Consider the following 18631-nt stretch of genomic DNA (forward strand, 5'->3'; position numbering starts at 1 on the left):
GATTGCTGGATGCTTATCCCAACACTATTCATGAACTGACAAATCGCAACTCTTAAAAAATGTAATAAATTGAGAAAACATGAGCCATGGCAACAATTGCAAAGTGCCAGTTGGAATCTTAAAACTTGCGGTGAAAATTAGGAGTGTTGCCAATTTGAAGGATCGAATAATGGACGTTTCGTGCACATTAGAAGAGTCATAAATTCATACTAGTTAACTATAGAACAAAAATAATCATACCATTGGCCTTTGAGAGAAATTTACTATTAAAATTAGGTGCCACATGCTATGGTTTTCATTTTTAAAACTTCACTTTAATTCAAAATGGCGTATTTCAAGATGGCTGCCGTCAAGGTCATACGTACCATACGACTTCCCCTTATGCCCTATACGTATCTACATGGTTGGTCCTTCATTAACACTCCGTTTACAAAGGGTAGTAAGGGACTTCTGCAGTAATCTCTATTAACCACATCACAACCTTTAAAAATTATTAAAAAATAGAAAACATGCACCATGGCAAAAATTTCTGTCATCACAAGTAATGAATACACGTTCTCTATCAGCAATAAAAATTTCATTGAAATCGGAGCCGGACAATTGGGTGATGTCCCTTGTAAGTTATGGTCTATTGGAATAATTTTTGCGTCATACACAGAGCAATTTACTCTTGTTTTGCTGTTCTGAGACGGTATTCTGACCACTGAGAAGGAGAGTTGGAAGGTAAAGACATAAGAAGAAAAGATAAAGTGAGTTGCTGTTTATTATATTTAGTTTGGTTGTCCCTTGTCTTTGTTCTACGTGTTTTATGGATCGTGTTTTTCGATCTAATTTGATGGTTGTTAAGTTATACTGGTCCGATACTGATTTTTCACTTCAGGTTGATCGATAATTCAGCATAATTTTGGTTAACGGGCTAGAATTCGTAGTTTCATATAGAGCATTTATTAATGTTTTCCTTACAGAAATTGTCTTGATTTAGTTACTGTAAGACGAGAAGTAGTAAACGAACATTGAATCCGTCCTATTGCATTTGAATTAGCATATTGGCATCAATTTGATTAGGTACCGTATGCTATCATTGATGGTGGGTGACGATCACCTTATGATTGACATCTTGGAAGGTTTAATAACCGTCAATTTGCTTCTTGTATTAAATTAAATTGAGGACTTGAGGTTCTCTAATTTTGAGTTTCTCCCCCCCCCCCGCCAAGAAAGCTACTTTTTGGTAAAGTGAATAACAGGCGTTTCGTTACCTTGATTTGTTAATTATTTTTGCCATTTATCAAGGAATTTGATTTGTCTCTCTCAATCCAACCTTTGATTTTAATGAGAAAACAACATATATTGCAAAGGTCCTATGTAAGAACTGTTTGCTCCTTAACTAAGACAATTATTCTCACTTTATTTGGAAGTTACTGAAAGATAAGAAGATTAAATTGGATTAATTGCTAGGCTACAACATTAGAAAAAATATTCTTCACTTAACTCTTGGAAACTGTATTGATTTTGTCATCGAGAATATTTTTTAAAGAATACTTCTTCAGAGAGTTGTATTTTATTGTAATAAAGTTATTATCTGAACTTTTTGTGTTCTTATTGATATATTATATTTATATTTGTATTCTTGGTACATAATTTGTTTGTCTACATGCTGAATTATCAATCGCTAAACTTCGAAATCTTCTCGGAAAAGGCTGCACCGGCTCTTGTAGATCATTAGGCAGTCGAATTAGAGGGGTGTTGACCTTCTAACGTTACCTTGGATCTTAGGTGTCCTTGCAATGTTAAATTCTTAACATCTACTCTGTTTGATAGCGGAAAGGAACTTCTTGTAGTTTCAAACGCAGATCTCTTTTGAAACTACAAGGTACATTTTTCTCAGGACTAGTAACAGATAGAAACGTGCTGTTTGTTTTAGAATACGCGAGCACTCATTGTTAATGCATGGCAACGCCGTACGGCACACATAACTCTAGCGGCAGCGGTGAGAGTGATGACTGTATACTCGTTTTCTTCAGTTGCTTGGTGTGACACCGATTGAAATTCATCGCCAGTTGAGTGAGACATGTAATGATGATTTCATAGATATGTCTAATGTGTGTTTCTGTGTGCGACAGTTCAAAAAAGGCAGAACGTTGTGTGACAACAAACCAAAACAATCTCGGCCTCGCACAAGCTGGTCTGAAATGACCAAATGAGTGGAGAGAGTTGTTTTGGTGGATCGCCAATGAATGCTGAACATATTGCCTCCAAATTTCGCATTTCCGTGGGAACTATGCACACTGTCGTCAGACGAGCTTTGGCGAGGCATAGATTGTCTTGATTTCCTGTCACACGACATTTTGCCTTCTTTGAACTGTCGCACCAACGAACGCACATTAAACACATCACATGTCACACGCTACTGGCGATGAATTTCAAGCAGTCTCACACCGCGCAAATGGAGAAAACGAATGATTACACTTTGTTCTTATAATGTAAACGTCGCCATTTTACAAGTATCGTAAGTATAATAAACAGTCAACACTCTCACCGCTGCTGCTAGAGTTCTGTGTGCCGCACGGTGTTACCATCTCTGTCACGCATTAACAATAAGTGCTCGTGTATTCTAAAACAAACAGCACGTTTATATCTGTTACTAGTCCTGATAAAAATGTACCTTGTACAGGGTGCGGCACGTTAAACCGGCCCGTCGTAATATTCTGGTATATTGTGTTTTTGGCAACACTTAAATAATCTACCTTCCTACCAAGAGATGGCGTGTTGAGGTCGGGTCGACTTACGTGACCTGCAGCAGTCACGTGCAGCCGCAGCCAGTGAAACTTGTCGAAACCATTTGAGAAAAAGGCCTTGTTGTGTTAAGCCGGGTGAGTGTCAGTGTGTGATAATGCCGTATTCGATACCCTAGCGTGTTGCCATTGTTGAAGGGTTCATTCTCACTGGATCTTTTGTAAAAACAAAGAATTTGTTTCGGGAGAAATTTCCAGGACGTTCTGTGCCAGCAAAAAGCACCATTCAGGAATTGATTGAAAAATGACAGCGTACAGGATCGGTTCAAAATGCTCCCAGGAACAGACGACCATCTGTCTGCACACCTGAATTAAAGATGCAGGTGGAGGAGATAATGACAAGAAGTCCTCGAAAGTCAACCAGGAGATTGAGTCAACAGGTTCATGCGAGTGAGAGAAGTTGCAGACGTGTTTTAAGGGGACTGAAGTTAAAACCGTACCGGATAAGTGTTGTGCAAGAACTGAAGGAGCCTGACCTGCAGAAGAGGGTGCATTTCTGTTCATGGCTGTTGAGCAATGTTGCCACTGGTTTCTTGGATCCAGTAATGCTCATCATGAGTGACGAGGCGTGGTTCCACCTGTCTGGGTACGTAAATTCCCAAAACAACCGGTATTGGTCGACAGAAAATCCACACGCAATCCCCCAGGTACCCTTGCATGATGAGAAGATTGGTGTTTGGTGTGCCATTTCCGCCACACGCGTTATTGGGCCCATATTCTTTGAAACGACATTGAGCAGTGACGTGTATATGGGAATCCTGGAGGAGTTTTATACACACTTGACCGAAGAGAAGCGTCAGTTATGTTACTTTCAGCAGGACGGTGCAACATGCCACACATCAGCTGCATCATTGTCCCTTGTGCATGAGATGTTTACACCAGCGAGGACAATCAGCAAAGGCTTGTGGCCTCCTCGGTCACCAGACTTGTCCACGTGCGACTTTTACTTATGGGGACTGTTAAAGGGAAGAGTATACGAAACAAATCCACACACAATTGAAGAACTCAAGACCAGGATCCAGGATGTCACCAATAGCATTACAACACAAGAACTGACAAGGGTATATATGAATCTCCTCAATCGTGCTCTCATGTGTGTTGAAGTGGGTGGAGGACACTTTCAGCACCTGCTGTGAAGGCTGCTGTGAAGGTGAGTAGTCATATTCAATACATTACATTTCATTTATGTGTTGTAGTTAATCATATTCAATACATTACATTTCATTTTATGTGTTCACTTTACGGGCCGGTTTTACGTGCCGCACCCTGTAGTTTCAAAAGAGATCTGTAAAAACGGTGTGTCACCCTTATTTTGATAGAAACCATAGATGTTCAATAGCGGTGGATGGCATAAGAGCATCGAACAGAATGGTGTGTACATGCATTTGGTTTCAAAATGTTATTTTTAAACCATAATAAATGTAGTCTCAATTTTGGCCTCTTGGGGGCGCGGTGACTCAGTGGTAGAGCGTTCACCTTCGGTAGTTGGGGTCCTTGTTTCGATCCCAGCTCGCGCCGTGTGGATTTTGTGGTGGAAAAACACCATGCTCGTTGGTTTTCTCGGGGTTCTCCCGTTTCCTCCCACTTTCTTCATTCCACCATTTCATTCATTTCTCATCATCACCGTCTCCTTTAGCCTAACCGGCATAACCATGGGGCACGAAACTTAAAGATTTCATTTCATTTTCAATTTTGACCTCTAAATAACTCAATAGCTTTTAGACAGTCTGCATGTAAGCTGCAACTCTGTTCCTTCTCTTCCTCTTTTACACCCAAACAACAATAAACCAAATTGCTACAGCACAAAAGTTTTCTCTTAGACCTGCTCTTAGACTATAGAATACAATGTGAATCTTTTTAACATGATGTACTCATACTAAATGGATATAAGTTATGCACCAACGCCCGTTGTGATGATTATCGTATTGAGATATAATCCGATTTGGTTATTCGAAAACCTTGAAAATTATGCAAGCAACATCTCTTGGCGGCTTATTGTCTTCGGTTACATACATAAGTGAACATTTCCTTATAGCATGGTTGCTGCAAAGACTCTGTTAGCATGTTTACTTAGCATACAGAAGAGGCAAAATTTACGCGAATGGTGTATTACGTAAATGGCTTCCTCCCTATCATTGAATGTGTATTTTTTTTATTCCAAGATTCATTATCATAATGCACGAAAGAGGCTAGGATGTAGGAGGGAAGAAAATAGTAGAGTGTTGGACTCTGCCCCAACAATTTCCCTTCGAATGCCCAAAAGCTATGCTTGACTGGGCGATCTGAATAATGAAGATGCGATGCTGGAATTGATGGTTAGGGATGAAACTGAGGGAAGGAACGGGGTACTTGCTGTTCCTTGTCTACAGAAAAATAACAAAAAAAGAAAGCATAAAAAATGAGGAAGAGATAAAGCGAAGAACTACTAGGAAAAAACAACAGAAAAAGAAAGAAAGAAAACAAAGCCGCAATGGTAAGTAAAGGATTTTCCGTTTGTGGTTCATCAAAGTCCCCACAGATGGCGGTTGTGTTGAATGAGAAATGGGGAGTTTGATGGCGCGGAACACAACCTGTCGGGAAGAGGCAATTTGTCAATGTTTCTCCAGTTCATTCTAATGCAGTTTCTTTCCTTCTTTTATGTTTGAAATTTCCCTTCTTAACAAACCTCATTTGAGGAGGAAAAAACACGTTTTTATATAATATCTCTCTTTTATGTTTTATTATATACATTTTCTAAATGATGTTTGTCCATTATACAAAAATGTTGCTATGGAATTACATCCTATTACCTTTTTTCTTCTTTTGCTTTTATTCATGCTAACATTCTCATTTTATTCTGGATTTACAGTATATAGAAATAAACAACATTTATGTTCTTCATTTCTTCCTAATCATAGTACTTTATCTCTTTGTTTATTTTCGTTTCACGATCAGTTTGTGGAATATTGGCTAAAGCTGTGACACATTTGACATGCTATGACATAAATTACCTATCGGGTAATAATGAAAGTTGAGCGACATTTCAGCAGCAACATTCTGACTGCTCTTGAGCTTGAAATACAATAACCATAACCAAAATCATTAGCTCGCTTTTCTTCAAATGCAAACACAGGAAGTAGGCATGCTTTTTTGTTTTCATTTTGACTCTCTATATACTATTAGTTAATGCTTATTCCTCCAATAGTGAGCCTAGCCGAAAGTGTGTCCTCCTTAAAAGGAAGAGAATGACAAGTAAAACTTCCTTCTCATAGCTACACATCGAATTGGCATGAAATTGAAATTTATATGTATTTCTTATTAAGTTCTGAGCAAGTTTTTAACTACTAAAGGGAAAACCTACCAAACGGAACTGAAGCAGGGTCGGACTGTCCCACCCAGATACCCGGTAACCGACGGGTGGGCTAACGCTTTAAGATGAACTAACATGATCCTAAGGATGAAAGTGTTTATTTCTATGAAAATTATTCTGTTTCAAGATTTGTCTTTAAACACTAATACTATATAGGCTGTTTCAGCAAAATGTTCCAACTATCCTGTATAGATCACTACATATTGACATGTAAAAGCAGTAGCACGCAGCTGGGGATGGAGTAAGACCTCACACTACAAATATAGTGTTTGAATTTCTTACATGCGGTTTTGAATATGTGGATCATTTTCAGATTGGTTTCATGGTGGTCAATCTTGGCCTCTTCACAGTTTATATCTTGACACATGTGTGTATTTCTCGTGAGGGAATCCCAAGCGAAAGTTTTCCCGAAACATCTCCAAAACTTGATGGATCTCAGAAAAGTTACGTATCTTTAAGATGTACAATGAAATTATAAATGCTGTCAGGCAATCAATAACATATATTTTCGCTTAAATGAAGTTCAAAATAAAAACAGCAGTTAGCTACTGTATATTGAATATATTCTGCAAGTGAATAATTTATTTTAATACTATGTAGCTTCAATCCAATATTCTTGTTAATAAAAGTTTCATTAGAAATTGGTAGATCATTTCGTATGTCACACTACACTTTTTTGAGCCATCCAAAAACTGAATATCTAGGGATGTCTTCTTTATCATCAGTGTTTCAACATTCAAATTCCGGGAAATGTATTGGCCGTACTGGTTCGGGTTGCCTACTAATCCGTAGGTTCTTTTCTTTACCATTGGTGAATTGGGATCTAAATTATGTACAAATTGAACTCTTCTAATTGGCATGAAATATATCAAATTGAAGTTCTCCTAGAATGAGGAAATTATACCTCTAAGTATGTATACTATATATAATATACCAAATAAAACTATCTCCCATCATAGTCTTTACCAGGCATGTGCAAGTTGGAACAAGGAATAGACAACCACAGAGGACTCACTGGCGTCTAGAGCCATACGAGACAATGTACATGTTCACAATAATTGAATTGCCATATTCAATGTACAAAATCATTCATCGTGCACTAATATCACAGGAAGATGTAAAAACTGTTTTAACGATGACCAAAATATTTACTTACTAAAGAAAAGCAGAAAAATCATTTCATTTACCATTTTAGTGAAATACTTGACCAGTCTCCCAGTGTTCGATGGTACACTCTACATTGGATATTCCAATGCGAAGGATGTTTTCAAGGCGGACATCAGTTATCCAAGAAAAAATTTTCAGCTCAGTTTAAGAGATTACGTATGAAATTCATTTTCCATAACGAGTCAGGCGGGCCGGATTAAAGGACTCAGTGGGCCGTGGACAGCCCGAGTGCTGCACATGGCTGGTCTACATTGACATTTCAAAATAAGTGAAATAGTTCTTAAAAGATTGGGTGAACACCACGGATAGTATGTAACGTGGTCCCATGCTGCTCACAAGATGCTAACGAATTGTTGTGGTATGGAGTTCTTCACCAGCGCTGTTAACATCTGCTGAATTGGTGCATTGGTGCATTTGAACGTTCTGGAAGATGTATCTCATAGCATACCACACGAGCTCGATGTGATTCAAGGCGAGAGAACGTGAAAACCAGTCAATTCGTCGAATACGCTCTCGTTCAAACCGCTCCGCCATCTGCGGTTTTCGATACGGTGGCGCATTATCATCCATAACGATGAAGTCGGAACCGATTGGATCTCTGAAGAGATACCGTGGGGAAGAAGTACAGTGTCGTAATAACGTTTTCGGCTAATTTTACCGAATAATCAATCAATTTTAATTAACAAATATTTGATTTGGAATGTAGTTATTAGTTATTTGCGGAATTTAATATTGTTTGTTTAGTTTTTGAGTAATATTTTAAGAAGAGTAGAATAATTTATTTTAAAGATATTAAACTTTTAACTTAAATTCACTTTTATTTCTTTAAAAGAAACTTTAGAGTTATGAGGAATATTTTTGGTGTGATGAATTATTTATTGTTTCTAAGTGCTTTTGTTTTGTAATATTATTTTACTTTATTTCTTGTTATTTGTTATTTTAGTTAGTGGCAAAATCCTGTATATTATATTCAAACTTACACGGAGCAAGAAATATTTAAATAGAGCCCGGGAATCAAGCTGTTAAAGTCTCTCAAGTTGTTTAGTTGCTTGCATAGAAGTGTAGCGTGTGTTTCTAGCGTGTGTTTCTAGCTCTTGTGGCTATATGAGACGTGGACCTACAGTTCAAAATGGAATCCAAACCAACGTAATGCGTTCAAATTTGTATCCTTTTGCACCGGGAATCAAACTCGGAATCTCATGCACCAAAGGTTTGCGAGCTATCCAACTAGAGCAGTGGTTAGATCTAAAATCTCTGAAGTTATTTTTTTTAACATACAAGGAAAGTTCCCCACGGAAACCAATAGGTTAGAATACTGTGATGAAAACTGTTCCTCACTCTTAACTATAATACACGATATATTAGATAATCTTCCTCTATTTCCAATACTAATTCTGAGGCAGTAACTATTTCAAAGTATTTTTTTTTTTAATATTTGGTATGAAATGTTACAGATGGTAACACTGTTCAATCAGAAAGAATATTTCCGAGGAGGAAAGTAGCGTAATGCGCGAGAGGAAAAGTGGTTCTGGTCAGAAGTTGCAGGTCATTCTCACGAAGCCCATTTTCTCTGAGGGCTGGGAGAAAATTTGACGGAATGTTTAATGTAATGGTGTGTACAGTGGTTTTAATTGTGTTTCAAGGATACCGTTTTCTTATATGCTGGTGTTTGGGAAACGAGAAACGAAATTTCGCAAATGAAACTAAAATTGACCATTAGAGTTGACACTGTTGCTGGAAACGAACGTAGGAGCAGTAAATGTGATTGGTTAAATTTCTTTTTCTTTTTTTTTTTCTTGTTTTCGACGCCTGTTTTCGCGAATGAGATATTCAATTGGTTAACCAACTCCTGAAAGGAGCTAATGCGGGACAGTGTTACAAACCCCTTGATTTAATATCTAGTTCCTAAAATCTTTGTCACCTACGTTCAATTAGATGTAGGGAAGTTATAGTTGTATTCTTAACTTACGTTCCATCTTACTCATTTCATGAATACATAATAACATATCTTCTTATTAGGATCATGCAAGTTGAACTTGTAATATTAACATTCTAAGATTAGTTCATACGTAAATGACAGGATATCTCTTGAACGAAAGTGAAGGTTTGAACTCTGTTTTCTTTTTCTTTTGCAATAGCTAACTAGAGTTATTACTTCAGACGAATTGGTTAATGGACTCAATCCACTAATATACAGAGTGTTTCAAAACAACACCGACAACGTTTGGGAGGTGATTCCTGACACCAAGACAAGACAAAAAGTATAGACCAACCTGGGTGCACAAATACTTTCTTTCGGAGTTACGAAAACATGAAAAAATGAACTTTAAAGATCCTTAACTCCCAAACTATGGGACCAACCGGGTCAAGACTTCACATAGGAACTAGTGTGTGCCCTATCCAAATACCCAAGTTTCAGAATCCTGCGGTACTTCTGCAACAATTTCTATAGAGGTAGTTTCTGAGTACTTCATGCCCGTAGCCAAACTCTCTCCATAAAAATTGTGTGAGTACCGCAGGATTCTGAAACATTAATTTTTTGGATAGAGCACATATTAGTTCCTAAGTGAAGTCTTGACCCGACTATGGTAGGCTCCATAGTTTGGGAGCTATGAGTCTTTAAAGTTCATTTCTTTATGTTTTCGGCAGCCTAGAATTCCGAAGGGAAGCATTTGTGCACCCAGGTTGGTCTATAATTTTTGTCTTATCTTGGTGTCAGGAATCAACTCCCAAACGTTGTCGGTGTTGTTTTGAAACACCCTGTATTAGCGGGAAACGGCGACTTTAACAGCGACCACACCTATAACATTTAATTAAAAAAGGTTTTCATGTAACACTAATATGCAACCCGCAAACATGTAAGAGTTTTGTGTTGCATAACGGTTAGGAAAATATTTCAGATATTGTTAAATTATTATATACGCAAGCCCATTAATTCAAAAAGCATATTATCGTATTTACTGTATTTAACAGAGTTCGTTATTTATTTTTTGTTTCCAACTAACCATTAAGTGACTGATATCACGAAGCTGATGTGTCAGGTTGATGTTGATGTTGATGTTAATGAGATTCATGTTTGTTTTCACTGAGCTTCTTCATAACTAAACGGTTAGCATCCTGTTTTTAATACGGAAGAATCAGGTACGATCTCTGATGTTGTCAGTAGATGCAATTCGGTTATTACATTATGCGTAATCGCGACAATGGAAAATGAAATAAACATAAAGAAGAAACACGATTCATTCTTGTTAAGCATGCTTTTTGAGAAAAGAAATCTAATAAATTGTAAGCAATGTTCAATACATTATTGTTTTGACTGTAAGATTTGTCTGATTGTGATCATTGAATGAGACACTTTCCGTCATTACCCACAACTTTTCAGATGGGTCTATCTCTTCCTCTCATATGTGAGAACAACTTTCGTCTCTCTTTACGACATAATGAAAGTTAATACCGATTTAGGCCTTTGACTTTCACAATATTTGACCTTTAAATTCGGCTAATCTGAACAAAATGAAGCACGTCGCTTAACTATGACATAAAAGTAGCTTCATGTTGGATTTGTTCCGAAGCAATTTCTACTTTTAACCTCGGACAAATGGATCTTGAACAATCTCACCAACTCTCAGCAAATATGATGTGAAAGTTATTTGCATTAATTATGGTCGAAGTTGATTGGATTCTTGCTAAGAAATTAAATAACAAAAAGATTGCTCAAGATTGAATTTCACGGGCTATCAAATCAGTAGGCTACAAAAGACCTTGATGTTAATTTCGATCCTCATTGATTCCCATCCATTTCGGGCATTGGCTTTAGTCAAAATAGGCAAATTGATATTGATTGTTATTAATTGAAATTTAATAGATTTTTTAAGGTTAAATATCAATGATTTTCATGTTAATTTTGATCAAAAGTCGTTTCAGTTGTTTCTTAGTCGTGAATGCGTATAGACGGTCGATAAAATCACACGTAAAATACGCGTAAAATCATGTTACGTAAAGGATGTTTAGAAAACAAGAAACAAATTTATAAATCAAAATAAAATATTTTTGTGCTGCTTTTCCCTTGGTTTGGCACAAGCCAGGCCCTATCGAAGGGGGTCCTGGGGGGGCGGGGTCCCCCTAAATTTTTGCTGGGCCCCTCTAAAATTTTCACGGTAGGCTTGCAAATGAACTATAATATGGTGATGAACTATAATATTGTTGGATCGTTCCCCCCTAACTTCAGCCGCCCCCCCTAAATTTTTGGGCTGGCTACCGGCCTGGCACAAGCAAAAAACTTTGAAGGGTTTCTTCCAAATTTACACAGGTTCTCGCTGGATTTTGTAACTTTATAAATTTGCTATAGTTGACCTTTTAAAGTAGCCTTGAACGTATAAATAACCAATATGTACTTATTAGATAGGCAGCGAAATGAAAGAAGATTGTGCAATGTAACAACAATGCTTGCTTTTGATACCCATGCCTCTTCGTAATCGCTGCCTCTGCCGTGTTTCTGCATTCACAGAGGCCCATTCCACGTCATACTTGCTGTCAATTATATGCTATTCATTATTCTCAATTGTTCATTATCTTACACTTTTAGAGAATCGTTAACTCAGAGAAAAAATATAATTATTTTCTTTCACACACATTTTTCGGCTAAATTTTATGAGCAGAAAATCTTTCCAACCATTAGCTTCCTTGTATCTCTATGGTTAGTCTACAGTTGTTTGGCGCAGGAGTCCAATATTGAATTCCCAGCAGAAGGTCACTTGGTTCTGATTCCACGCTATTTTGTAGGTCCACGTTTCATGTTGCCTTGGTTCTGAAAGGGACATAAATTCCAAACTAATTCTTCAAACGTTGTGACAAGAATTAGAAATATCTTGTTCATGATGAAAACTATGTAAACATAATTACACACATTTTTTGCTTTAGTCATTATATTTTGAAGTAGTTTCAAAATCCATGAGTCTCGTATTTATGAGATATTTACTCCATATATTTTTCTGTTCTGAGTGTGTGTGTATAATAGGTACGTGGAAAAAATATCCTGTATGTTAGTCAACACTGCTTTACATATCTGAGTTCTTATTTTGTTCCTGACAGAGTAGCAGAAAAAAGTATTATAAAACGGAAAGAACTGTGGTTATCCAGCAGAGTAAACTTTGTGATCCCTAAGTTTACCTGACAAACCACATCTGTAGGATCAACACTTTGCGAGAAACTGTTATTCGCACGCAAGTTTCTTTTGACGAGGTCGGCCGTCTCTCTCTCCTTCTACCATCCACCTTATGCTTCTACTAAGCCCTCTACAAGACCAAACTTCACGCAACATGGGTTTCTTTCTTCCAAAGTCTGTCTCATTTCTTTTGCAGAGTCTGGCTTTACAAAAGTTTCTATTTTCTTCTTCTGTGAAAGACTTTAGAAAACTTGGCAAAGAATACCACATCTCTCACACAGAGTAACCACATCTCTCGTTTTATCCACTTGTAGATCTTCTAAAGCGAATTACAACAACTTTGCTAACTTTTCTGGGTGAATGGAGAGCAAATTAAGGGCGTGTAATGTGAAATAGAAAAATATGAAGATATTGCAGTTTATAGGATAGTATATAAGAATAGAATACAACAACACTTTTAACAACAGTTTACTATATTAAGAACCAAATAATGTTTTATTATTCTTGATAAAAAGAAACTACATTTAAGTAATATTTTTGCTATGGTACAATTCTAATGCCTTATTCATTTTTATACATTAGAAATGTTTTCCTTATATCACTCGTGTTGCAAAAGTTTTAAGGTAGTAGAATCAATTCACTTACTTCCAGATTGCAGCTATAAAGTAGTTGGTACTTCATATCAACTTTGTTCTTTTTTTATTTTTTATTTAGATAAAGCAATTTTTAGGTTAAATACAAGCGAAAGTAGTATATTTATTGTTTTAGTATTCTCACTGGTTTTACTACTGTAGTAGATAAATGTAATCTGTTCACAATTATAAAGAGTCTTCCCTACTAAGATAGTGAAATTGGCCCTTGATCCAATTTGGGTCGTTATTGACACAAAATAATAGTTTTGACTTAAAACCACCCCATAAAATTCACAATCAAAAACTGTCAAGAACATTTTTTTTAGTTTTAATTTTTTTTTGGCAATAATGCCATCACTGTCAGGCCCTGAAAAAATGTATGTTGTACCTAAGCGTATTGCATTTCGAACAAAGAAGATCAGCGACGTGTTTCACTTATTTTTTTCGATTATTTGAAATTTTGAACAAGCGAAAAAACAATATAATAGGCATATTTTTTTAATGTTCGCATTTACACCTACATACATACTATCTACAATGTGTGAAACTTTCAAATTGTTTGGACCACCCCCACCAGAATTAAAAATTATTAAATTTTTATCACGTATGATACGATAATTCGATAAGAGGTGGGGTCAAAACCTTTTTGGGGTGGTTTTAGATCAAAACTAACATTTTGTCATTAACGACCCAATTTGGATCAAGGACCGATTTCACTATCTTACTAGGAAATGTTCTTTAATGCTGTAGTGATCAGTTTAAAGTATTTTGATGTTGGATTGGAAAAGATAATCTATATATTCTCAATACATAATGACAAAGATGTTCAGGTGCTGTAAAATTTTGGGAGTGTTTCTGTTTCCACGGAAGAAACTACGAATACTTTTATGAAAGATTTACCATTATTATTTAAATGTTACCTGATGTTATCACAAATATAGTATGAAAATCTCTTTCTTCAGGGAGTAGAAATCTCGTGAAACAAGCATTCAGGAAGAGCAATATGTTTGTTTATACTTAAAACTTCAAATAGATTTGAATTGACAAATGTTTTGAATTCGCTGTTAAAACTGAAATTTCTAGTTTACTGTTCTACGATTACACACCAAGGTTAAGGAAAATAGTGATGATGATCATGAATGGTATTGTCTAATCAATAATGTGAAATCAAACGAGAAAATTTCAAGAGAACGCACGCACACGGTACTTGGTAACTACAAAATCCAATTGCAATTAGCTTGGAACGAATCAGAATCCAAGTCCCAGGGTTGAACACTCTTCCAAATTTTTCTTGCCACTTTAGGTACAACACAGTGTAATACAACATGATTGAACAATGATTTAGAAAAAAATGAAAAAGATAAAAATAACTCGTAATAAATTAAATTAGAAACAAAATAAAGTAATAAAAATGAAATAGACACAACTGCTATAACTCTGTATAGTACATGTACAAAGAAAGTAAAAAAAAGTAACTATTATGTTAGAAAACTTCATCACTTGAAGAAATTTTGCAAACAGTGATAGCAGTTGAAGAGATATTCCAATTTGCATCTTTCTTTGAGAAGATGTTATAAAGGTAACCAAGAAAGTTATGTCGCTTTTCTACCCACCACCTTTGAATATCCCTATGTCGTACCTCGAAGACCAAAATAGTCCCAATCAGCATCGACTGATTACTTTCTGGAAGGTAATGGATTTCAACGCGGTAGAAATTGGTGGGCCGTGAAGTAAAAAAGGCATCAAGTGCATTTTGCACCTCTACTAGGCATTTGAATCGACGTCCTCTAAAGTGATTGTCCAAGGAATGGAATAAATGATAATCGGACGGTGCAATGTTTGTGGAATATGGCGGATGCAGTTGTATTTTCCAAACAAGGTGCTGAATGGTGCCCCGAGCCATCCTAGCCACGTGAGGCTTAGCGTTTTCCGCTAACTGGACGACCCCTTTGTGATTCAGAAGTGCTGGCTACAGAGTTTTGAGTTTTTCTTGAACACGACTCAAATGCTGACACTACACAGTTGCATTGATGCTCTGGCCAGATGGTAGCAGTTTCCGATGCACTATGCCGTGAGCAGTCAACCAAACACACAGGAAGACATTCGTCTGGTGCGTTCTGGTTTCGGTTGTTTTTTAACCGGTTTAAGGGATGCTAACCAATGAACTCGGCGACGTGGAGCTACGTACTGGACCTACTTCTCATCTCATGGCAATACCCTGTCTAGAAATGACTAATTCCTCAGACGATACAGCAAAGAAACACAGATGTCTGCTAGCGTGGACCTGAGTAAAGTCATATGGGACCCATTGACCCAACTTGTACTGCTTCCCAAGTTGATGGAAATGCTTCCGAATGGTTTCTCCACTCACACTGAATTGTTTTCCAAGTTCCTCAAATGTCTGGCCATTGTTCGCCTCAATTGCTGCCTGAAGATCATTTTGTGCATGTGTTGGTCTTCCGGCACGTGGTGAGTCTTCGAGTGTTTCATCACCGTGATATTAACTTAGCATTGCGTCGTTGATGAATTTTCAGGAGGTGCATTCTACCATACGTGCATTTGGTATCATGGTAGAGTGAGAACTGGACACTCTTAATTTGGACATCTGTTTCCTTGAAATTGTAGAATACGCGCTTTGTAATATTAGATGTAGGAGTAGGACACGGGGCGATGTAGTTGCGGGTCACTGGATTTGTGTAACCATTGTACATAAAAACATAATAGACAACGAGCATTAGATATATTTTGTGAGTTTCTTGTATACAAGGCCATTTAAGTTTCTCTTTTTGTTAACGTTTCCAACCAATCCAAGATAGAAGGAAAACTATGTTCCACCACACCACCCAATGCGCACCAACTCGACCAAGAATATTTTTGCTGTAAAATCTGAACATTTAGTTTCCAATGTGACAGTATATATATATATATGCAATCGGATCCAGGATTTTCTGAGGGGGTGCACCAATGGCTACTAAATTTGAATTAAATTTGTTTTTTCTTAATGAATTTAGATATCTGTGGCGAATAAAATATTATTTTGCTTGGTGAATTCGTTTGCTTCAACCTTTGCAAAACGACTTAAACTATTGCCTTTGGAAAGCTCTGCTTACTTTTAAGCCCTAAACGGAAACATGACTGCAGAAAGTTTTGGAAAGTATTGCTATTTTCACTTCTAGTTTCTAATTTTAAATACTGTATACCTACAACGAAGGAGGGTGCACATACCTTGGTGCACCCCTAAATCCGTCCCTATATATATATAAGGCTGCTCAATAGGAAGTTCAATTTTAATAGCAAAATCATGCATGATGGAGGCAACACACACATCACAATCACGTAATCATCCACTAAATGTGTTCCTAATGTAATCTAACCCACTAGCAATGTTACTGCAGACGTATGTAAAATACGATCTTTGTAAGTGAGAATAGCATAATCTTTCAGGTTACGGTTATTTTTAAAATATCGTAATGCACTACTGAAAGTTGGAGTGCCAGTACAACTACTCTGACAAAGATGACAATTCCGAGCAAAATCACTTCCCACTGAGGTTTAACCTGTCCTCATTGAAGAATATCTTACAACGATATTGTATATTTGTACGCTATTGTATATTTATAACACTTTCATTTTTGTAATTTTAATTATTGTGGGAAAAAGATGTTGCTTAAAAGTGCATAGACAGTGATGAAGAACAAGAGAAAGATATAGAAAAATATATGTTGATAATGTTAATAATACATGATTTTTAACCATTGGTATTGTAATAACAGATTTGTCGTTTCTCGGGGTTGCTATGACAACCAGTAGTTGTTGATTGATTGTGATACTAAGAGAGAATATTGATAATGAAAGCCAACGCTGTCTAAAATCACTGCGTATTATTTCAAAGTAGAAAGTGATTGATTATGTTATGTGATTTCATTGTACATGATATCTTATGAGCATTACATTAGCGAACTGGGAAAAGTAACGATTATATTTAAGAAGTTATCGTTACATATAAATGGTGTTATTCCGCCAGGATCTTGAGACTTGTTAGAATTTCAGAGTAAACAGTTTCATATTTGTTGATCACCACGGATTACATTTTATTAAGGAACAAGAGAAAGATATATTGCAATTCAAAAATGAATATTCACAGTGATGAAGGCACCAATAGTTGAATTGAAGATGTCCATTCTTCAATGAATATGACTAAGCTTATAAGACAGTTAGGACAACAGTTGAATGCTAAAATGGAACAAGTTACGCAACAGATAAATCTCAACAACGAACAAATTACGCAGCAATTGGATACTAAAATAGAAAACGTAACGCATCAGTTGAATAGCAATGCCAGGATGGAACAATTGATACAACGTTTAGGTACCAAGATCGAACAAATATCCAAACAAATTGATACCAAACTGGAACTAACCGACAATAGAATAGAACAGATTGTTAACAGTTTTGCGATAGTGCAAAGTTCCGTCGAAGCAGTAGAAACCCGAGTCAACAACCATTAGAATCAGATAATGAAGTTGCAAGAAGTGCAAAACATCAAGGAAAGATTGGGGACAGCAGATACATTTATTGACCCAGTCATCAACATGACTTGTGTAGGCCAAAATGCCGACGGAACCAGATAACGTGAAAAGGGCAGCATTTCACCCAAATGTTATTACGAAGAAGAGGACGCTGCTTCCAACTCTGAAAACCAAGAAAGAAGATTAAGACAGAATACTGATAATCACGGCAAATTTAGAAATACCAGGTATTCTAATACACATTTCAAAATTAGTGAAATTAAATCGTTGACCAAATTCAGTGGTAGGTCCGAGGATATCCCGAACAGGCGATTTTTAGAAAAAAATGAACAAGAATTAAATTGATCGGCGTAGGTGAGCATAGTTTCCTTAAAAATTTATCACATGTTTTATTGCCATCCTGTTCGGCATGGTTTAACGCTGTTAGAAGTAATTTACATACCTATTCACATTTCAAAATTGCTTTGTTATCCAATTTTGAAAAAGACTTTTTGATGGCAAAAGGGAAAAGTTTATTAAAAATAGACATTATGATCCTAAAGTAGATAAAAATCAAACTGATTTTGTAATCACGGCATATAATGAATTGAAATTGATCAATCCTTATCAACCTGAATCACGCGTTATCGCGTCAATACGAATGTTGTTACCTTTTAGGCTACAGCAAATCTTAATATCCTCCCAGTGTATTCATTTTTATTATTTACTTGCAATAGTTCAAAATTTTGAAAGTCAGATGAAGTTGAAAGTAATTTTAACGAAGTGAAGCCAATCACTTAATATTAATGTTAAGGAAAGTCGTAATTATAATGTAAAAGGTAATTCTGGATTTTCTCGTACCGGTAATTTAACCTAATTGTAACGGAAATATACCAACTCTAACTTTAGAAGAAAAAAATAATAATCATACCATTTTTAGGAATAATGTAAAGAATCGATCTAATTTTCCACAGATTTCGTAGTAACTACACAGGTGGCAGAAATGTTCAAAATAGGAA

Source organism: Thermobia domestica, chromosome 3 (assembly GCF_964235325.1).
Source record: "Thermobia domestica chromosome 3, izTheDome1.hap1.1, whole genome shotgun sequence".
Classification (NCBI taxonomy): Eukaryota; Metazoa; Arthropoda; class Insecta; order Zygentoma; family Lepismatidae; genus Thermobia; species Thermobia domestica.